At 35.5% G+C, this 23,734-nt stretch overlaps 1 long non-coding RNA gene and 1 pseudogene across 1 annotated transcript in view; both read left to right on the top strand.

Annotated features, from left to right (window-relative positions):
• LOC148940293 (uncharacterized) overlaps positions 1-23,734 on the top strand; it is a 420,861-nt gene that overhangs the window by 122,063 nt on the left and 275,064 nt on the right. The gene's annotated exons all lie outside the window — the stretch shown is intronic.
• LOC148940296 (uncharacterized) lies at positions 11,415-13,300 on the top strand (annotated as a pseudogene).

Genomic DNA, 23,734 nt, shown 5'->3' with positions numbered 1-23,734 from the left:
ATAACGAATTTATTCAGTCTGAGACTTAACGAAAAATGGATTTAAGTTTCACCTATGACCCAACGAATTGTATTTTCCATAATTTTCTTACAAAAAACTAGAGTTTACAGTCAAAACACTTATTAACTCAGATTTTACTGAAATAATTTTATTTTTCGATCCAAAAATGGACTTAAGTTTCACATTTGAACCAGAGAATTGTATTTTCAATAATTTTCTTGCAAAAAACTAGAGTTTACGGTCAAAAGCTCTTATTAGCTCAGATTTTACAGAAATAGTTTATTTTTTCGATCCAAATGGACTTAAGTTTCACATTTGAACCAGACAACTGCATTTTCCATTATTTTCTTGCAAAAAACTATATTTTACGGTCAAAAACCCTAATTAGCTCAGATTTTACGGACATAGTTTTATTTTTCAATCCATAAATTGACTTAAAGTTTCACATTTGAGCCAACGAATTGTGTTTTTCATAATTTTCTGACAAAAAACAAGAGCTTACAGTCGAAAACCCTTATTAGCTCAGATTTTACGGAAATATTTTTATTTTTCGATCAAAAAAAGACTTCAGTTTCACATTTGAACCAGAGAATTGTATTTTTCATAATTTTCTTACAAAAAATTAGAGTTTACGGTCGGAAACCCTTATTAGCTTAGATTTGACATAAATAGTTCATTTTTTCGATCCAAAAATGGAATCAAGTTTCACATATGAACCAAAGAATTGTACTTTCCATAATTTTCTTACAAAAAAATATAGTTTACGGTCAAAAATCCTTATTAGCTCAGATTTTACGGAAATGGTTTTATTTTTCGATCCATAAATGGACTTAGTTTCACATTTGAACCAGAGGATTGTATTTTCCATAATTTTCTTACAAAAAACTAGAGTTTACGGTCAAAAACCCTAATTAGCTCAGATTTTATGGAAGTAATTTTATTTTTCGATCCATAAATGGACTTAAGTTTCACATTTGAACCAGAGAATTGTATTTTCAATAATTTTCTTACAAAAAACTAGAGTTTACGGTCAAAAACTCTTATTAGCTCAGATTTTACGGAAATAGTTTTATTTTTCGATCCAAAAAATAAAACTTAAGTTTCATATTTGAACCAGAGAAGTGTATTTTCCATAATTTTCTTACAAAAAACGAGAGTTTACGGTCAAAAACCCTTATTAAGTCAGATTTTACAGAAATAGTTTATTTTTCTATCCAAAAATGGACTTAAGTTTCACATTTGAAAGCTACGATCGTAATGAATGATACTTGTTATTAGGAAAAATGTCAATTGACAAAAAAATAAAAAAAATGGGTGGAGGGAGGTGGCCAAAAAGTTGGAGGGGAGGGGGCACCCTTCGATTTTTGGGATAGGGGACCTTTAGGGGGTTGATGTCTCTGCTGGTTAGGGTCATTGGTGCTTATGTTCCTTGATGGTTCGTACTCACATACACCTTACTACTTGATTTGCAAGGATTTCTAAGGTTTGTTCGGAATTTCTTTATTAAAATTATTTTCTTGCTATCTACATCTCTCTTTGTATCAACTTTTTAGTATACTATAACATTGGACCCATTAACATTGGAGATTGATGTTGTCTCAAATTTATAACAAATTGCCTGAGTTAAAAACCCCGAGGCGTTACCTTAACTGATAATCAGTTTAACCCTTTTTTTCTTTTCCACCTTCATACAATCCAATTCGCAAATCCCTTACCCCTTTTTGCAAATGTCAATCAAACAATTCTGATTGTAGCATCCAGTTTTTTAATAACAAACTACTCTCGAGTTACACTCCAATCCGCAAATCTTTTACCCCATTTTTGCAAATGTCAATCAAACAATTCTCAACGGATGTTGCCTCAAAAACCAGTCTGGTTGAGTTATATAATTAAGCTAGAGTTTACGGTCAAAAACCCTTATTAGCTCAGATTTTACGGAAATAGTTTTATTTTTCGATCCATAAATGGACTTAAGTTTCACATTTGAACCAGAGAATTGCATTTTCTATAATTTTCTTGCAAAAAACTAGAGTTTACGGTCAAAAACCCTTATTGGCTCAGATTTTACGGAAATAGTTTATTTTTCGATCCAAAATGGACTTATGTTTCAGATTTGAACAAGAGAATTGTATTTTCCATAATTTTCTTACAAAAAACTAGAGTGTACGGTCAAAAACCCTTATTAACTCAGATTTTAAAGAAATATTTTATTTTTTCGATCCAAAAATGGACTTATGTTTCACATTTGAACCAGAGAATTGTATTTTCCATGATTTTCTTACAAAAAACTAGAGTTTACGGTCAAAAACCCTAATTAGCTCAGATTTTACGGAAATAGTTTTATTTTTCGATCCATAAATTGACTTAAAGTTCCACATTTGAGCCAACGAATTGTATTTTCCATAATTTTCTTACAAAAAACATGAGTTTACAGTCGAAAACCTTTATTAGCTCAGATTTTACGGAAAAAGTTTTATTTTTCTATCCATAAATGGACTTAAGTTTCACATTTGAACCAGAGAATTGTATTTTCCATAATTTTCTTACAAAAAACTAGAGTTTACGGTCAAAAACCCTTATTAACTCAGATTTTACCGAAATAGTTTATTTTTCGATCCAAAAATGGACTTAAGTTTCACATTTGAAAGCTACGATCGTAATTAATGATACTTGTTATCAGGAAAAATGTCAATTCCCAAAAAAAAAATAATAAATAAAAATAAAAAAATGGGGGGAGGGGGCCAAAAAGTTTGAGGGGCGGGGGCACCCTTCGAGTTTGGGGATAGGGTACCTTCGGCGGGTTGATGTCTCTGCTGGTTAGGGTCATTGGTGCTTATGATCCTTGATGGTTCGTACTCACATACACGTTACTACTTGAGTTGCAAGGATTTCTAAGGTTTGTTTTGAATTTCTTGATTAAAATTATTTTCTTGCCATCTACATCTCTCTTAGTATGAACTTTTTAGTATACTATAACGTTGGACCCTATTTTAAACTGACAACACTGTTCAGACACAACTTGTGTATTATACAGAACACATCGGAGAGGTAAAGATAGGTCAACTCACAATGTCATTCTATCATCATTAACCACTTTCATAGATTGATGTTGTCTCAAATTTATAACAAATTGCCTGAGTTAAAAAACCCGAGGGGTTACCTTAACTGAAAATCAGTTTAACCCTTTTTTTCTTTTCCACCTTCATACAATCCAATTCGCAAATCCCTTACCCCTTTTTACAAATGTCAATCAAATAATTCTGATTGTAGCATCCAATTTTTTAATAACAAACTACTCTCGAGTTACACTCCAATCCACAAATCTCTTACCCCTTTTTGCAAATTCTTGTGTAATTCCATGTGCAATTGATATCAATAGCAAAAAACCAGTCTGATTATCTTATACACCCTTGACTATGGTTTCAAAACATGCTTGGCCACTTTGTAGGTAAAGGATTGGTCGCTTTGCGATGTGTAGGAGCCAGTGGGGAATCCCCGCTCGTTTGGAAAGGTACCAAGGAAAGGCAAGCAAATAGCATGGTCCTAGGGCATTAAGCAAATAGCATGGTAATTCCTAGGGCATTAAGCGAAATGGAACCTACTACTCTACTGGTGTCACTCGAACTTACAAGGCATTTTGAAGCTTGTCATCTCGTAAATCGTTGAAGCTTCAAAAAGTGTGCGCGTCAAAACCTGTTTCTTATTCAATAACTAAGCAAAAATTTTGAAGAAACTCCGATAACACATACACCTTAGGGTTAATTGCGATTCTAGAAGGGTTTGAAAAGTATATCATTTTTGGATAATATTAACCAGTTATGAAGTCGAAGCGAAAGCAGATAACTCTCGACAACTTTTTTTGTTCGAAAGCTTAAGCTAGGCGAGTGGACGCCTTAACTGAAAATAGAAATAATGAGAGTTTCAGTGATGGTAGTGATTCCAGTGCTTTGACTAATAGTGAGATAGTGCATGATTCGTTAGCATCAATTGAAAAGTGTAGCCCCAAGCCTAACACAAACATCGAAAATAAAAGCACTTTGTGCGAAAATGATGTCGGAAGCTATATCAATAGACCTGAAAAACTGGATGATCGTAAGCGATATCAATTGCATCAGAATCCGTGGATTCCGACGTCTAACTACAGCTTCCCCTATTCAGTTCACAAGAAGCGGGGCAGGGACGAAAAGAGATTTTTCAATCGTACTTGCTTGGAAGAATTTCATTGGCTAGTACTTTCAAATAAAATGAGGGGCTTATTCTGTAAATATTGTGTTGTGTTTAACGTTCGAAGGTTTGGAGGCTCCAATTAATTGCAAAAGTTGGTAAAGAAGCCCATCGTGACTTTTGCTACGCTAACTTGAAAAGACGGTGACTTGGTGTATCATGAAAACAATCCTGACTTGTGTCTCATGAAATCCATTGCTATTCAGTTGACTTACGCAAAAATTTTTTTCTTAAAAATGACAAACCTGAAACCAATATTTTAAGCCTTGTAAACGAGCAGCCTAGCCAACAAGGCCAGGAAAATAGAGCGACATTGAAGCCAATTGTAGAATCAGTTGTTTTCTTGGGTCAACAGAACATTACTCCTCGTGGCCATAGAGATGATGGAGAATTATTGGCAGAAAAAGACCCATTGACAAACGAAGGGAACTTTCGAGAACTTTTAAGGTACTTTGTAAATAGTGGTGATATCACTTTAAAACAACATTTGGAAAGCTCAGGTGCAAATGATATTCATATAAGCAAAACAACACAGAACGAATAAAGAACGTTGAGCCAAAGAGATTCGCAAAGAAATTCTTGCAACGAGTTCATTCTGCTATGCTATACAGTGGGGTTATTCATAAAACAACGGATGTGTCACACAAGTCACAACTGAGCATTGCCCTTTGCTACAATTACAATTGCACAAGACGTGAAGATTTCGTTGTTTTTTTTAGACCTACACGAAACATACTACTCGGACAGCATTGGAAACTTTGAACCGACCATTAAAGGGGAAACGCTTGGAAATGTTGTGTTGGATTTTCTTCGATCTCTTGGGCTAGACTTGGAAAATTGTGTGGGCATAGGCACTGCTGGATGTGCTATGATGGTTTCAGATCATTGTGGAGCTGTAAAAGAAGTTCAAAAGGTAGCAAAGAATGGCCTGCGTTGCCCATGTTTCAACCATGCTCTAAATCTTTCCATGTCAAAAACTTCTTCTATCCAGAGTGTTAGAAACTCCATCGGAATGATAAAAGAAATAGTTGCTTTTTTTGGTGCTTCTGCAAAGCGCAATTACGTTTTAACCAGAGTAATGAAAGCACAGCTAACTGGCATGTGTGAAACGCGCTGGATGGAAAGGCACGATTCCTTAATGCAGCTTGTGGTAGAGCTCCCTAAGATAGTGGAAGCTCTTGAGATCATCAGCGGCTGGGCAAAATGCACAACTGGAGCCAAAGCAAAATCCTTATTGACTGCTGTCACATCCTCCGACCTGATTGTAATCATTTACTCTCTTAGTAACATATCTGGACTAATTTTATCGCTCAGTCGGCTATTTCGGAAGAAGAGCTTAGACCTTGCGTCTGCAGCAAGCCATGTTAAGGATCTTCTTACCCAGCTGTAAGTCAAGCGTCGGGAGAGTGAAAGCGAGTTTAAAAACACATTTGACGAGGTAACTAAAGTGGCAACCGAGCTAGGTTTAGAAATAACAGTCTCAAGGATAGCGAAAAAGCAAACGAATCGGATTAATGTACCATTCAGCTCACACGAGGAATATTATAGAAAGTCAGTTTTTATTCCGCTATTGGACACAATCATTTCGGACTTAGAAAGCCATTTTTCCGTTGAAACGCTGAACACTTTTAACCTCAGTATTTTCTTGCCAATAAATTATATGGAAACGAACAAACAACAATTCGCTAATACGATTCATGACTTGTCGCAGCGATACTGGTCAGTAATGGGTTTCCCTCTCAATCAGTTTGTGAATATGCCCTGGTCGGAGAAGCGACAATATGGAAAACTCGGTGGCTTCGTCTGAGAGAAATTAATGTAGGCACAGGTAGAATACCTGAAACACTAGGGGAAACAGTTACATTCTCATGATTTTTCAAAGTTCATTTTGAATATCTTTCATTGAAATGCAAGACTTGGATTATTGCAGTAGTGTTTTGTCATGGTTTACCTTGTCACAGTTATATTCTCTTGATTTTTCAAAGTTCATTTTGGATTTATTACGTTGAAATGCAAGAGTTGGAATATTTCAGTAGTGTTCTGTCGTGGTTTACCATGTCACAGTTACATTCTCTTGATTTTTCAAAGTTGATTTTGAATTTCTTTCGTTGAAATGCAAGATTTGGAATATTTCAGTAGTGTTTAGTCATGGAATACCATGTCACACTTACATTCTCTTTATTTTTCAAAGTTCGTTTCGAATTTCTTTCATTGAAATGCAAGAGTTAGATTATTTCAGTAGTGTTTTGTCATGGTTTACCTTGTCACAGTTAAATTCTCTTGATTTTCCAAAGTTCATTTTGAATTTCTTTCCTTGAAATGCAAGAGTTGCAATATTTCAGTAGTGTTTTGTCGTGGTTTACCGTGTCACAGTTACATTCTCCTGATTTTTCAAAGTTCATTGTGGATTTCTTTAATTGAAATGTGTTATTTTGGATTTCTTTCGTTGAAATGCAAGAGTTGGAATATTTCAGTAGTGTTTTGTTGTGCTTTACCATGTCACAGTTACATTCTTTTTATTTTTCAAAGTTCATTTTGAATTTCTCTCCTACGTACGCGCGCGTACGTAGGAAAGAAATTCAAAATGAACTTTGAAAAATCAAGAGAATGTAACTTTGACATGGTAAACCACGAAAAAATACTACTGAAACATTCCAACTCTTGGATTTCAACGAAAGAAATCCAAAATGAACTTTTAAAAATCAAGAGAATGTAACTGTGACAATGTAAACCACAACAAAACACAACTGAAATATTCCAACTCTTGCATTTCAATTGAAATAATCTAAAATGAACTTTTAAAAATTAAGAGAATGTAAGTGTGACAAGTAAACCACGACAAAACACTAATGAAATATTCCAATTCTTGCATTTCAACGAAAGAAATCCAAAATAAACTTTGAAAAATCAAGAGAATGTAACTGCGACAAGCTAAACCACGACGAAACACTAGTGAAATATTCCAACTCATGCATTTCAATGAAAAAAATTCAAAATGAACTATGTAAAATCAAGAGAATTTAACTGTGACAAGGTAAACCACGACAAAACACTACTGAAATATTCCAACTCTTGCATTTCAAGGAAAGAAATCCAAAATGAACTTTGAAAAATCAAGAGAATGTAACTGTGAATAGGTAAACCAAGATAAAACACTACTGAAATATTCCAACTCTTGCATTTAATGAAATAAGTTCAAATGAACTTTGAAAAATCAAGAGAATGTAACTGTGACATGGTAAACCACGACAAAACACTACTGAAATATTCCAACTCTTGCATTTCAATGAAAGAAATCCAAAAATGAACTTTGAAAAATCAAGAGAATGTAACTGTGATAAGGTAAACCACGACAAAACAATACTGAATTTAATTATATTTCATCTCATTCGAAGACATGTAAAAAAAGTTGAAAAAATATATCATGTTAAAAAACAAAAAATCAAAAAAAAATGGAGGGGGGGGGGGCAAAAAGTTGGATGTGGAGGGGGTATCCTTCGAGTTTGGGGATAGGGGACCTTTGGGGGGTTGATGTTTCTGCTGGTTAGGGTCATTGGTGCTTGTGATCCTTGATGGTTCGTACTCACATACACCTTACTACTTGATTTGCAAGGATTTCTAAGTTTTGTTCTGAATTTCATTATTAAATTATTTTCTTGCCATCTACATCTCTCTTAGTATTAACTTTTCAGTATACTATAACGTTGGACCCTATTTTAAACTGACAACACTGTTCAAACACAACTTGCGTATTATACAGAACAGATTGGAGAGGTAAAGCTAGGTCAACTCACAATGTCATTCTATCATCATTAACCATTTTCATAGATTGATGTTCTCTCAAATTTATAACAAATTGCCTGAGTTAACAACTCCGGGGGGTTACCTTAACTGATAATCAGTTTAACCCTTTTATTTTTCTTTCTTTTTTTCACCTTCATAAAATTCCATTCGCAAATCCCTTACTCTTTTTTTGCAAATGTCAATACCATTCCTTTTATTCAAATCCCAATCACCAATCAAGTTATCGTATATTGAGCAACCATCGCAGTCTCTGATTGGCTCCTAAAAAATGTCTTCGTCAAACGGTACATTCATTTTGCAATTCTTATCAATAACAAAAACCGTGCCAGCTTTTTTTTGCAATGTGCATGTGATAGTGTAATGCCTCAGACGTGGGTTTTCTTGTACGGTTCTTGTATAATTCCATGTGCAATTGATATCATTAGCAATAACCAGTCTGGTAATCTGTCTTGGAAAGGTACCAAGGAACATAAAGTAATAGAAATATAAGGTACTACTCTACTAACATAGCATATATTAAATACGTAACCTAACCTAACCTCTTTTTTGCCCCTTCAACCCCAAAAACTAAAGTTTAAATATTTGTCACGGAGTGAGCAATACCTCACTAGGCAGCGAAAACCTGTTTTTTATGTAGTATCTTTTAAATTTCGACGCGGATCTTTCTCGCGTGTTTACTGGATTCTAAACAAGTACCAAATGGAGTCTGTGTGCTTTGCCTTAGTGCATTAGCGTGTGCTTTGCATGTGTGCTTTACATTAGGACAGTCGATCAAGTTAAGATACCAAGAACAATAAAACTGAAGTCTGATTGAATTGGTTACGTGGAAATTTACACAATAATATATCTCGAAAAATTAGCAAGTCGTATACTTAATTTTTTAATTAAAAAGCCCTCTATATGCACTTATGCAGTTTTTAGTAGTAGGTGTCAAATTAAAAAGAACTTGGGTGAAAAATCCACAAAAAGTTAGCTAAAAACATATGGCACCAACAGTGACGTCGTTTTCAAAGGGCAAGGGGCAGTGGCGGATCCAGGATTTAATTAGAGGGGGGGCGCAAAAAGTTTGATCGAATAAACTTGCATTAGGAGCAAGTTTAATTAACACAAGCTTGCGCTAATTCAATAAATTAAATGTAATTAAGGCGTTCGCCCCCCCCCCCCCTCACCACCCTGGTTCCCAACTGGCATGGGGGGCAGTTGCCCTCCCCAATAATTTAGAGAATTCTATATACAGCCAATGCCCCTTGACTCTCTGGATATGGACCCCTCTGCCCCCCCCCCCCTCAATAGAAATACTGGAGCTACGCCCCTGGGCACCAAATAGCTTAAGAAGGTGTATCTGTCTTTGGGGATTAACAGATTATTGATCTTTGAATTTTAAAAATTGATGACTAATTAGTCGTGACTTATTTTCATGGTTCAACGTGGCAACACAGACGAAAATGTGGTACTGCCCAAAAAACTTCATAATTTTCTAACAGCCAAAGACCTAATGGGGCTCCCAGGGGTTAAAAAAAATGTTGATACTGTTCTATTAGCTGGGAAACCCACGAGAAGTGAAGTTTGGTTAATGCTAATGAAATAAAACAAAATAGGATAAATATATAATAGTTTAGAAACAAATTTCGGCTATATATTTGCACATCAGAGGGGTGGGGGTAAAGCATAGCATAGTAACCTAACCTAGGTACCTTTTCCCCCCTAAACCCCCAAAAATTAAAGTTTAAATATTGTAGGCCTAAACGGTGTAAAGTATTTGGAAAATAAATTTGAGAAGGCTTTTTCTGGTGTCTCGTTTCTTAGAGATATGGCCATATATATGTCAACGAGAACAGTCCAGGGGGGGCTTTTGGGACTAAAGCTAGTCGTGGGAAAGGGTCCGTTCCCAGGCATGGTTGAACAACCAATAGCTGGAACTTCCGTTCCAGGAAAGTTACATTTTTGGCTCATTTCTAAAGACAGTCCATCGTTCGCTTTCGTCGTAGCTAGTTGTTCTTGTGCTACCTTATTTTCTCTTTGTTTATTCTCACGTTATTCAATGAAGACCTTATACCAACGTTTCTCGGCTATCTTTGGAATTTATGTAAACCATTACATCTGTCAATTATAAAAGGGCATATAGAAAGAACTTGAATAGAAGTTTACAACGGAATGAGAAACCACTGTTTGCAATGCTCGGCATAGGAGTTCTCTGTTTCAATAACCTGCTTGACTAGTTTCTTTATCATGTTCGCTATACCATTGTACATCTCGCGGGTTTCCCAGTTAATAGAACATTACCAGTACCAAAACGTTTCCATTTTGATGTTCTTGGTACGTCAAGACCATAACACAAAACTAGTCATAGCTTCTGAAAACAATACAATGCTCATGAAAATCGGGTCTTTGCATTAGGTTGCTTTGCTTTGCATTAGGGCAGTCGATCTACTTAAGGCTAATCGTCTTTATTAGTGGCTAATGCTATTTTCCCTATGCTAGGAAATCGGGAATAACTGCTGCGATATAAGTGATTTTGCGCTGATTTTTTTTTTACGACTCCCGAGTTAGAAAGTAAAATAATGTTGGTTTCACTTTTTCAATATATTTGTTATCTTTTGTCGAAAAAAAGAAAACAAGTTATTTTAGTTTGTTGAATAAAAATTTAGTAGATGGGAAATGAAAGTAGATATTTTTTCAGTTGATTCTACTGGTATTTAAAAAAAAGTGTTGGTTACAGAATTCTTAATTTTCTTTTTTTTTGGTGCAAAAAATTATTTTTAGTTTTCATTATTTTCTTGCTATAAGGCAGGAAATCTGCTCAAAAGGCTAGAATTTTGGACAGTATGCAGATTTTACAATCTATAATGATTACAGAAAGTGTTTGATGTCTATCACAAACTAAATTAAATACAAAAGCAAAAAAATACAAATAAAAAAATTGCTCGATTTTTACTTTATATTCCCACTGTTTCCCGCTTCGTAGCGCTATTTCGTCAGCCAATAGGAAGAAAGCCCGCAATTTTGATTGGACTCTGTTCTGTATATCATTATGACTTTCGGATAGAAACTGTCAAAAAGACCTTTGAGCCACGAGGAAGAAAAATATAAACAGAAGGTGGCTGAATTTAAAATACCAGTAAGTAAACACACACAAGATCAGTTGTAGACTATCATATGATAATTTGATAATAAAACAATTATAAAAGAAAGGCCTGGAAACTGAACTGAAAGTTAAATGTGAAAAGTATAACTGGGAAAAGAGGAATAAAAATGAACCAGAATGTCCAGTAACAAGTGTAAAAGAATGTCTTTCAAGCTTTACTACAGAAAGTAAACAGGTTACTTTCTCAAAAAAAGACTCAATTTTAAAAGGTTGCTTGAATTTGAAGGCCGTTTAGGGAGCCATGGGCACTGGTGGTGGATATTCTACACTGTGAACTCTTCGGAGTGCTTGGAGTGAAGCCAATGTCGCAAATAGTTTATTCCCGTATTGAAAGACAGCTGGGTAGTGCTTGGATGAATAGTTTGTCGGAAATTTTGCGAGAAAATGGACGAGAGGCCTTACAATTAGCCATTCATGAAGATAGGTATAAAGAGGACTCATACTGGACAAAAGTGATATGTGATGGAGGGTGGAATAAGCGTAGCAAAGGGCATGATTATTCAGCCAAAGGATGTGTTGCAGTTATCATAGATGCATTTACGAAAAAACTGTTATATGTTGGCATAAAAAATAAATACTACTATATGTGTTTTTCTTCTGCAAACTCTAAAGTAAGTCCTAAAGACCATTTCTGCTTTCTGAACTATAACAGAAATTCGAAGAGCATGGAAACAGACATTCTAGTTGAAGGCTTTCGTTCCAGTGAAGAGATGCATGGATTACAGTTTTTAGAGTTTATTGGTGACGGTGATTCAAGTGTTTTTATAAGCTAAAACAGTGTGTCTCTTACGGTTCAAACATACGGAAAGATGAATGTGCCAATCACGTCACAAAGAACTATACAACGGATCTATATAACTTGTGCAAAAATAAGAAAGGTTTGTACACCAAATTTCTTCCCAGAGGAATTATCCTGCAACTGACCAAAAATTTAAGGGGTTCGATCAAAATAAATTTCGAAAATAATGGAACAGCGGAAGAATTAAAGAACCTGTTAAAAAGAGGTCCGTACCATGTTTTTGGAAACCACAAAAAATGCGATTCCAGTTGCCCTAAATTCATTAATGACAAAATAGAAAGTCGGTGGAATACTCTGCCCATGCACGTGTTTGAGGATGTTATGACAGGGGTAGAGGTTGTGTGTCGAAAGTCAGAGCAGCTCCGAAATGACGCAACTACAAACTTAGCTGAAAGCTACATGTCAGTTGTTGCTTTGTTCATCAGGGGAAAGCAAATAAGCCGGTGTAAGGGAGGTTCATACCAAGCAAGAGTAAATGGAGCCAGCCTTGCTTATAATTCAGGTCCGAAATGGCATCGATTAGCTTGGACAAATATTTTTATGTCCAGTCCTTCTTGCTTAACGAAAAAGTATTGCAAAAAAACAGCAGAACATCGCTTAAGATCTAAACGTAATTTGACAAGTTATTATGGTTCTCTTGGAGGAAAACATTTTGCTAAGTTAAAAAACAGAAATAACAACTTCGGCGATCGGGACTATGGACCAAACTGCAATAAGCCAGATATGACTTCTGAGGAAATAAGCTCAGCCAGACAAAAATATACTAAGCAGCATTTAAAATTGGATAGGGCCAGTATTAGCCGTTTGTTTTATAATACCAAGGGGCAATCAAAAAATGAGAACTGGGTTGAAGAGAGATCTAGGAGAATAACGAGCAGTTATTTTCATAGAATTGCAACTAGAAAAAATAGCATTAGAGTTGCCCCAATTGTTAAGCAAATTCGAAATTTGGCACCTAGATTCTGCTCTGCCCTTATGAAAAAGGGTTTGGATTTAGAAGTAGTTGCTCTAGAAGCGTATGAAAAGAAATTCAACTTAAATGTCATAAAGGGAGATGAAATAGGACTTAGTGTGCATCCACAGCATCAATATCTTGGGGCATCTGTAGATGGATTGCTCTCTGATGGCACACCTATAGAGATAAAAACTGTACATAATATACCAGAATTCAAAACCATTTATGATGCTGCTCAGTCCAAAAATCTAGTCAAAGGATTTTTTATTGAATTATCCAGTGAAGGTCTTCAGTTAAAAAAAATTTTTTCCCAGGTATTTTTCCCAGATACAAGGCCAACTCGAGATACTAGATAGAAAGATATGCCACTTAATAGTTTTTAACTCCATTGATGACTGGGATATAATTACAGTTCACCGGTCAAAAGAATACTGGGCGAAAGTATTTCCAAAGCTTGAAGCTTTCTGGAATGAATCCTTACTACCTGAAATTTTAGACTCGAGGTTGGTAAGGAATATGGAAATCAGAGAGCCTATGGTCTCAGAGGATATGAACACCAGAGGGCCAAGCTCGTCTCAAGAAACCGAAAGAGGGAAGAAAAGAAGGTCAAGTCTGGTTGACGTGGACAACAAGAAAAATACACAGAAGGGATCGGGAGACAACGAAGAATCCACCAGTCATTCAGCGCATGAAAACAGCGGTTTTGAAGAAATATTTTGGTCTGATTTGGAATAAATGAATCTTTGTGTTTGATGTATTTTATGTGATGCATTTTGATGTACTTGTATTTTTGATGTGATGTGACAGTGATATGATTATTACGGCTCTTGAATTTTAATTAGTAAGTGTGTAATGTACATTTCCAGCTTGCTGTGATGATCAAAGTCGCGTCCTTTTACCAGGCTTGTCCCATATCCACCGTGCTTGGCATAGTTCCAACACTCTTGGTATAGCTCTCACAGGTCCGCCGTTCTTTGCACACTCCCACCACGCTTGGTAAGCACTGCCTGGTGTATATGATTTCAGAGAGTGGAAAGCCACTCGATATTCCATCTGTTTCTTTCCACCATTTTCATCGTCACTTGTTTCATATCCGATGATGTTGCTACAGTGAAGCAGGAGGTTGATTTACTTCATCCTTGACTTTTTGCATGTGTTTCACAATTATTTATTTGTGATGTGATAGACAGGCTTTTATATATATCGATTTTATTGTCACTTGTCTCGTATCCAAGGCTGTTGCTCCAGTGAAGCAGCAGGCTGATTTACATTATCCTGGACATTTTCATGTAACCTTTGGCATAGTTTTTTGTGTCTCGCAATATTTCTTCCAATATCTCCACTGTTACATATCTTTTAGCCACATATTTCTTTGTTCTTCACTTTAATTTTTGATTCGCCCTGATTTCCATTGTAGTGTCTTGTAACCGCATTTTTTGTACTTCACTTTTTTCCCTCGCTATAGGTCTCGCTGCCGCGTATCTTTTAACCGCCAATGCCATCGTTCTTAAATTTCGTTAATACTTACTTTAGAATTTTTTTTTCAGTTACCGCATAGCTTTCGTTTTTTACTCGTTGCAATTTACACTTCTGCTTATCTTTTAACCACGCATTTCTTTATATTTCAGTTTCGTTTTTGAGTCGTTGTAATTTTCGCTGCCGTTTGACTATTAACGTTTATTTCTTTTTTCTTCAATTTTATTTTCGACTCATAATTGTCTTTTTCGCCAGTATTCTAACGACATATTTTTTTTATTCATTTTCTTTATCAATACATCAGATATTTTTTTCAATACCCTTTGCCTTAGCTGCTTGGATTAGTCATGTCACATTTGATGGTCTAGAATGTTCATTTTCACCGATTGCGGATTTACGTTTTTTAAGGTCGTCCTCTTGATCTTGTCTCATTTGATGCTCTAGTTTGTTCATTTTGAGCAATAGTTAATTTATGTTTATGTCCTTGAGATATTATCAAACTGCTGGAAATATCTTTTGTAAATAGAATCATTACATTTGATATTTTATACTTAGCCATGTTTTTGTGTATTTTTACATGAGCCATAGATACTAAAAATGAAAGAACAGCTCTTGACGCGGAAATAACGTATTTGTGCTTTTGAAATATGTTCATAGATATGACGTTACTCATATGAATTCTTTTTTGAAATTAGGGCTCCTAAAAAATTTCTCAAACTTGTGACCCAACTAGATGGGTTTTTTTTTCAGGCAAAATACTCCAGGGTGCCAATTTTAAAACAAAAACATGGAGCCGTTGTGGGGGAAAAATTTACAAATACATACATGCATAAACAAATAAATAAATGAACATTTATTTTTTTACTTAATTTCTGATCATTTTTTAAATAATGCCAGAAAATCCGGCTAAATCTACACGAAAAAATCCCTCCCAACAAAAATATCCTATAGACAATTAAATCCCGGTGAAAATTTAACCAGGACAATTACCCTCAACATCTCCGTGGGTAAAATTGAGTCGGTAAAGCTAAAACAAGACATATAAAAATAATTTCGTACATGAATTACGGTAAAGTCCCCCATGATAAAATTTCCCCTTTAAAGTTCACCCCCCCCCCCCGAACTTCCTTCCACATGGAAAATTCTACCTTTGGAAAGTTATCCCAGCAAAAAATTCTCCCCTTCCCCATCCTAAAAATGTATGCACAATTCCCAGTAACAAATACTATACGTAAACAATGGGCAAAATTTTTAACTTAAAGACCTTTCCCCAGGGGCTGCGGGGGTTATGTTAACTGCAAAGGATATTTATTGGGCCTTTCAACTATGCTGAACAAAATGGCGCTCTCAAATATTGAATCGCCGGTTTTAGAAAAAAAGGGGCGTGTGAGGGGTCTAGTTGCTCTCCAATCTTCTTGGTAACTTAAAAAGGGCACTAGAACTTTTAATTTCTGTTCGAGTGACCTCTCTCCCGACATTCTAGAATCACTGGGTCGATACGATCACCCCTGGGAAAAAAAACAACAGGCATCTGTGATCATTCTTCTGGTAAAAAAAATACGAAATTCCACATTTTTTCAGACAGGAGTTTGAAACGGAAAGGCATAATAACATCCAACCGTCACGACATCCAACGCCATAACATCCACAAAATCCATCATAACATCGACAAAATAATCCGTCAGAACCACCAACCGTCACAACATCCAAAATTTAAAACTATACTTTTTGGGAGTTTAAGGGGGAAAAGGTACCTAGGTTAGGTTGGGTTAAGTATTTAATATATGCTATGCTTTATCCCTACCCCCTGATGTGCAAATATATAGCCGAAATTTGTTTCTAAACTATTATATACTTATTGCTCTTATATAAACTTACAGATTTTTTTGGATGTTGTGACGGTTGGTGGTTCTGACGGATTTTCCTTTTGGATGTTATGACTTTTGATGCTTATGACGGTTATTCGAAGTGGTAGCACCCTGCTTGAAACCTTTACAGTAGAATCCTTTAATACGCTGAATCTGATGGTGTGGTTTTCAATAGGGTTCTCTAGCTTTTAGGGGGTATTTTCCCTCTTTTTCCGAAAATTAGACAATTTTTCTCAGGCTTGTAGCCTTTGGTAGGTAACACAAAGCTTAATAAAACTTCATATTTGTAATCAGAATAATAAGCCGATTCTTTTGATATCAAACAGTTCGTGGTAACCAACTGTAAGCAAGGAGCGACCTGGCTCAATAGTAACCAAAACTCTAAAAACCTCAATTTTGATGCCCATAGATACATCAATAGAATCAAATTTTTATGCTGATTTCAAATATATAAGTTTTACTAAGTTTAGTTATATTCATCAAAAGTTACGCGCCTGAGAAAATTTGCCTTATTTTCGAAAAAAGAGGGGAAAACACCCAAAAAGTCATTGAACTTTAATAAAAATCACATCATCGGATTCAGCGTATCAGAAAACCCTACTGCGGAAGTTTCAAGCTCCTATCTGCAAAAATGTAGAATTTTTGTATTTTTTTTTCAGAAGAAAGATCACGGATGCGTGTTTATTTGTTTTTTTTCTTTTTTTTTTATTTCCCCATGGGTGATTGCATCGATCCAGCTGTCCTAAAATATTGTAAGAAGGGTCATTTTAACGGAAATTAAAAGTTCTAGTGCCCTTTTGAAGTGACCAAAAAATTGGAGGGCAACTTGGCCCCCTCCCACGCTCATTTTTTTCCCAAAGTCACCCAATCAAAATTTTGAGATAGTAATTTTGTTTAGCATAGTCGAAAATCTAATTAATATGTCTTTGAGGATGACTTAATCCCCCACAGCTCCCGGGGGAAGGGCTGGAAGTTATGAACTTTACCCATTGTCAGACAGTTCGTGGTAACGAACTGTAAGTAAGGAGTGACCCGGCTCAATAGTAACCGAAACTCTAAAAAACAGAATTTTGATACCAATAGATGCATCAGAAGAATCAGATTTTTAAGCTGATTTCAAATATATATCAAAAGTTACGCGTCTGAGAAAATTTTACTTATTTTAGAAAAAAGGGGGAAACAACACCTAACAGTCGTGGAACTAATGAAAATCATACCATCCGATTCAGTGTATCAGAGAACCCTGCTATAGACGTTTCAAGCTCCTATCTGCAAAAATGTGGAATTTTGTATTTTTTGTCAGAAGAAAGATCATGGATGCGTGTTTATTTTTTTTTTCCAGAGGTTTCTAGCTCCTATCTGCAAAAATGTGGAATTTTGTATTGTGATAACAACTTTTCTGTCAGAAGTAACACTAACATACATTCTTATAATATTAATGATATTTTACGTTAATACTTACATACTTTTACTGAACACACACAAATTTCTCTTAGAAATAATATTTTTCATCAGTGATAACACTTTTTCTGGTCGAACTAGCCAGTTTTCTACCAAAGATACCAAATTGGTAGAAAACTTTATTTTTTTCTTAGAACTGATTTTTTTCTTAGTACAATTTGGTACCAAAAATGTTACTTCTAAGAAAAAATTTGGTATCTTTGGTAGAAAACTTGCTAGTTCGAACAGAAAAAGTGTTATCACTGACGAAAAATATTATTTCTAAGAAAACTTTGTGTGTGTGTTCAGTAAAAGTATGTTAGTATTAAGGTAAAATGTCGTTATCACTGAAAGTGTTAAAAAACGTGTTATCACAAAAAGTGTTATCACTGACGAAAAATATTATTTCTAAGATGATTATTTTAATTGTGTATGTTAGAAATGTGTATGTTAGAAAGTATGTTAGTATTAAGGTAAAATATCATTACTTTGATGAGAATGTTTGTTAGTGTTAAGCAAAAATTGCTACTTCTGACAGAAAAGTTGTTATCGTACTTTGATACGAATTGCTTTCGAAAACCCGGATGAATTAGTTGAAAATAAAGTTTTAACAAGAAATGTCTGAAAAGTATTTTTGGGGGGATGGGGGCGATGACAGATTGGATGTCTTAGACTAGTTATAGTGCTGTACTTTGGCATGAATTGCTTTCGAAAACCCGGATGAATTAGTTGAAAATAAAGTTTTAACAAGAAATGTCTGAAAAGTATTTTTTGGGGGATGGGGGCGATGCCAGAGTGGATTTCTTAGACTAGTTATAGTGCTGTACTCCGGCATGAATTGCTTTCGAAAACCCAGAGAATCAGATGACAATAAAAAGTTGACAAGAATCTTCTTAAAATAATTTTTTGGGGGGATGTGGCAATGTCCGATTGGATAGCTCACAATCGTTATATGTGTCAACTGAGGCATGATACGATTTCAAAATCTCAGATGAATTAGTGTAAAAGATAGTTTTAACAAGAAATGCCTGAAAAGTATTTTTTGGGGGATGGGGGTGACGACATATTAGATGTCTCTAACTAGTGTTGGTACTGTACTCTGGTACGGCACGATTCGCTTTAAAAAACCCTGAAAAAGGTTTTAAAAATAAATTTTAACAGGAACGGTCCTGGAAGGATTTTTTGGGGGATTGGGGCTTTGAATTATTGGATTTCTAAGACTATTTAGAGTGCTGTACTATGGCATTAATTGCTTTAGAAAACCCGTATGAATTAGTTAAAAATAAAGATTTAACAAGAAATGTCTGAAAAGTATTTTTTTGGGGGGATGGAGCGATGATAGAGTGGATGTCTTAGACTAGTTATAGTGCTGTTCTGAGGTACGAATTGCTTTCGAAAACCCGTATGAATTAGTTGAAAATAAAGTTTTAACAAGAAATGTCTGAAAAGTAATTTTTGGGGGATGGGGTGATGACAGATTGGATGTCTCGGACTAGTTATAGTGCTGTACTCTGGCATGAATTGCTTTCGAAAACCCGGATGAATTAGTTGAAAATAAAATTTTAACAAGAAATATCCGAAAAGTATTTTTGGGAGGATGTGGGCTATGCCAGAGTGGATGTCTTAGACTAGTTATAGTGCTGTATTGTGGCATGAATTGCTTTCTAAAACCCGGATAAATTAGTTGAAAATAAAGTTTTAACAAGAAATGTCTGAAAAGTATTTTTTGGGGGATGAGGCGATGACAGATTGAATGTCTAAGACTTGTTATATGGCTTTACTCTGACATGAATTGCTTTCGAAAACCCGTGAGATGAAAATAAATTTTGAACAATTAATATCTGAGAAGTATTTTTGGGGGGATGGGGGCAATGCCAGAGTGGATGTCATAGACTAGGTATAGTGCTCTGCTCTGCTTTGAAGTTCTTTTGAAAACGGGAATGATCTAGCTGAAAATAAATTTTTAACAAGAACTATTTGAAGAGTATTTTTGGGGGGATGGGCGCTATGCCAGAGTGGATGTCTTAGACTAGGTATAATATTGTATTCTTGAGTGAATTGCTTTTGAATACTCGGATGAATTAGTTGGAAACAAAGAGTATCCAAGAAATGTCTGAAAAGTATTTTTTTGGGGGATGGAGCGATGACAGAGTCGATGTCTTAGACTAGTTATAGGGCTCTTTTCTTGTACGATTTTCTTTAAAAAACCCGGAGTAATTATATGAAAATATATATATAGAAAGACATGTCTTAATCTTATTAGTTTGGGGAATGGCAAAGTGACAGAGAGTATATCTAAGAATAAATATAGAGATGTAATCTGTCATGAATTGTTCTCGAAAAAACGTATGAATTAGTTGAAAATAAATTTTTAAAAAGAACTGTCTGGAAAGTATTTTTGGAGGGATGGGGGTAATGCCAGAGTGGATGTCTGGGAGTAGTTCTAGTGATCTGATAGGGCATGAATTGATTATGAAAACTCAGATGAATTAGTTGGAAATAATTTTTAAACAAGAAATATCGTAAAAGTTTTTTTGAGGGGACGGGGCGATGACAGAGTAAATGTCTAAGACTAGCGTGGATACTTTACTTTTGAAAGATTTTCACTCAACTACCTTAAGAATTAGTTTAAAAGAAATTTTAACCAATAAAAATCTGAGAAGTTATTTTGGGGGGACGGGGTGGTAACATATTAGATGCCTCAGACTAGCTATAGTGCTGTACTCTGGCATGAATTGCTTTCGAAAACCCGGATGAATTAGTTGAAAATAAAGTTTTAACAAGAAATGTCTGTAAAGTATTTTTGGGGGGATGTGGGCGATGCCAGAGTGGATGTCTTGGACTAGTTATAGTGCTGTACTCTGGCATGAATTGCTTTCGAAAACTCGGATGAATTAGTTGAAAATAAAGTTTTAACAAGAAATATCTGAAAAGCATTTTTGGGGGGATGGGGTGATGACAGCTTGGATGTCTCAGACTAGTTATAGTGCTGTACTCTGGCATGAATTGCTTTCGAAAACCCGGATGAATTAGTTGAAAATAAAGTTTTAATAAGAAATGTCTGGGAAGTATTTTTTGGGGGATGGGGGCGATGACAGATTGGACGTCTCAGACTACCTATAGTGCTGTACTCTGGCATGAATTGCTGTTAAAAACCGGGATGAATTAGTTGAAAATAAAGTTTGAACTAGAAATGTGTGACAACTATTTTTTTGGGGGATGGCGCGATGTCAGATTGGATGTCTAAGACTAGTTACTGCTCTACTGTGGAAAGAATTGATTTCGAAAACCCGGATGACTTAGTTTAAAATAAAGTTTTAAAAAGAAATGTCTGAAAAGTATTTTTTGGAGGTGGAGTGATGACAGATTTGATGTCTCAGACTAGTGATAGTGCTGTACTGTGGTACGAATTGCTTTCGAAAACCCGGATGAATTAGTTGAAAATAAAGTTTTAACAAGAAATGTCTGAAAAGTATTTTTTTCTTGAATTTTTTTTTATTGGACTAAATTCTTTTTGGACTTCGAAATTATTCAACTTTTTTTACGTATCTTAAAATGACATGAAATATCTTTATGGCTCTAAACATTGTACTCTATGCTTGCCCAGAGACACGATGCGGCTTTCCCACTGTTATTCTATGGCCGATTATTGACACTACCTAGTTTATTGCATGTATTAAATCAGTATTTTTTACACAGTGGAACTATAAACACATAACTAATATCTCTAAAAAGTGAAGATGAAGCATTTTAAGAAAGTGTGTTCACATGATAGTGTTATTGTAGCATTGAATGGAGACGACACACCCACAGAGACGACACACACACAGATACGAAACACACATAGAGACGACACACACACACATAGAGACAGAACACACACAGACACACACAGAGACGACACCCACACAGAGACGACTCATGCACACACACACACACACTCACACAGAGACGACACACACAAAGTGACAACTAACACATAGAGACGACACACGCACTGAGACGACAAACACACAGAGACAATACACATAGAGGGACAACACACACACACACACAGACGACAAACACACAGAGACAACACAAGCAAAGAGACGACACACCCACCGAGATGACACACACAAATTAAGAGGACACACGCACAGATACGACACACAAACAGAGTCATAGTGAGAGAGATATCTCTCTCACTATGACTCTGTTTGTGTGTCGTATCTGTGCGTGTGTCCTCTTAATGTGTGTGTGTGTCATCTCTGTGGGTGTGTCTGCTCTTTGCTTGTGTTGTCTCTGTGTGTTTGTCGTCTCTGTGTGTTTGTGTCTTGTCCCTCTATGTGTATTGTCTCTGTGTGTTTGTCGTCTCAGTGCGTGTGTCGTCTCCATGTGTAAGTCGTCTCTTTGTGGGTGTCGTCTCTGTGTGAGTGTGTGTGTGTGTGTGTGCTGTCTCTATGTGTGTGTGTGTGTCGTCTCTCTGTGTGTGTCCTATCTGTGTGTGTGTCATCTCTGTGTGTGTGTGTGTGTGTCTGTGTGCGTGGTGTCTATATGTGTGTGTGTCATCTCTATGTGTGTTTCGTATCTGTGTGTGTGTTGCCTTTGTGTGTGTGTCGTCTCCATTCAATGCTACAATAACACTATCATGTGAACACACTTTCTTAAAATGCTTCATCTTCACTTTTTAGAGATATTATTTATGTGTTTAAAGTTCCACTGTGTAAAAATACTGATTTAATACATGCAATAAACTACGTAGTGTCAATAATCGGCCAGAGTAACAGTGGGAAAGCCGCATCGTGTCTCTGGGCATTTTTTTTTGTTCTTGTGGTTTTATCTACTCTTTTTTCTCTTTTTGTTGTCTGAATAACTGTGTAGAAATTTCGGCCTAAACAGTTGTATGTTTGTAGGTTATACTTTGATTTCATTTATCTAAATATTGAACATTTGCAACTACACAACTTAGAATACTGGTAATGAAGACGAGTGTTCAACTTTATTCTGGCTAAGCACACTAACTTTATTTACTTGTCGAAGACTTTGAATACAAAATCATCGACTGTGGTATCATTTTAATTAAGTAGAGTCTTTTGAATCATGCAAAATTGTTTTATATTGTTCTCTTTCGACTATGATTAAATTTGACTTTGGATGTGTGTCTTCTGCCTGATTCTTTGACTAATAATTTGATTGTTTTCAAGTGATTATAAACTGTCGATCCTCCATGTGTCGTGAATGGCAATGAAATATCTTTGTTCTTTTTTGTTATAAATGTAATCGTTTTGGAAGGCTTATACACACTTAAGACGAAAAAAATTACATTGGAAATTAGCTCAAAATGTGGGATTTGAGAATTCTTTTTATAGACCATGCTACACAGTTTTCTCTTTTTATTGCATCTTAATTAAATCCTTTAAAAATAATCCAAGATTTAATTGTGAATTTTAGTTGCATACATTTCAATAAAATCTTCAGGATTTTCACTTATCAGGAACAATGGCTGTTCTTTATTTACGGTTGGTTAGTACCAGCTGGTTTACCTAAAGCTCGATTGAATGTGAAGGCAGAAGGGGAGATTAAATCAGTTTTAGGGTCATAATTTCCACGGTTTTAAAGGTAAACTGGCCCGAAAACTTCGCCCCTAGAAATTTTTCTTTTCAACAAAAATTTTTTTGGTGGAAAATGTATTCCATCAGACATCCCCCCCCAAAAAAAAAAAATATCTGTAGACTTTTTATAAGCAAATACTATAAGTAAACAAATGACACCGCCCAAGAAAAAGTCATTTTACCATGGGCGGTAGACGTTAAGGTTATCCCAAAAAGCTTGGACTTTTAAACTATGCTGAACCGAGTTTTGTTACTTAAAAAGGGCACTAGAATTTTTAATTGTCGTTTCATTGACTCCTCTTTGTATAATTTAGGACCATTCGTTTTTCAATATGATAACCTCATGAGAGCAAAATAAGCATGCCTCCAAGATCTTCAATTTGACAAAAAAGAGAAAAGAAAAAGGCTGCTAAATTGGGATAGCAATCG

The sequence above is a fragment of the Artemia sp. Qi Xiang Cuo genome, chromosome 20, assembly GCF_049724085.1.
Source record: "Artemia sp. Qi Xiang Cuo chromosome 20, ASM4972408v1, whole genome shotgun sequence".
Lineage (NCBI taxonomy): Eukaryota > Metazoa > Arthropoda > Branchiopoda > Anostraca > Artemiidae > Artemia > Artemia sp. Qi Xiang Cuo.
This window is presented reverse-complemented; position numbering and strand designations above follow the sequence as displayed.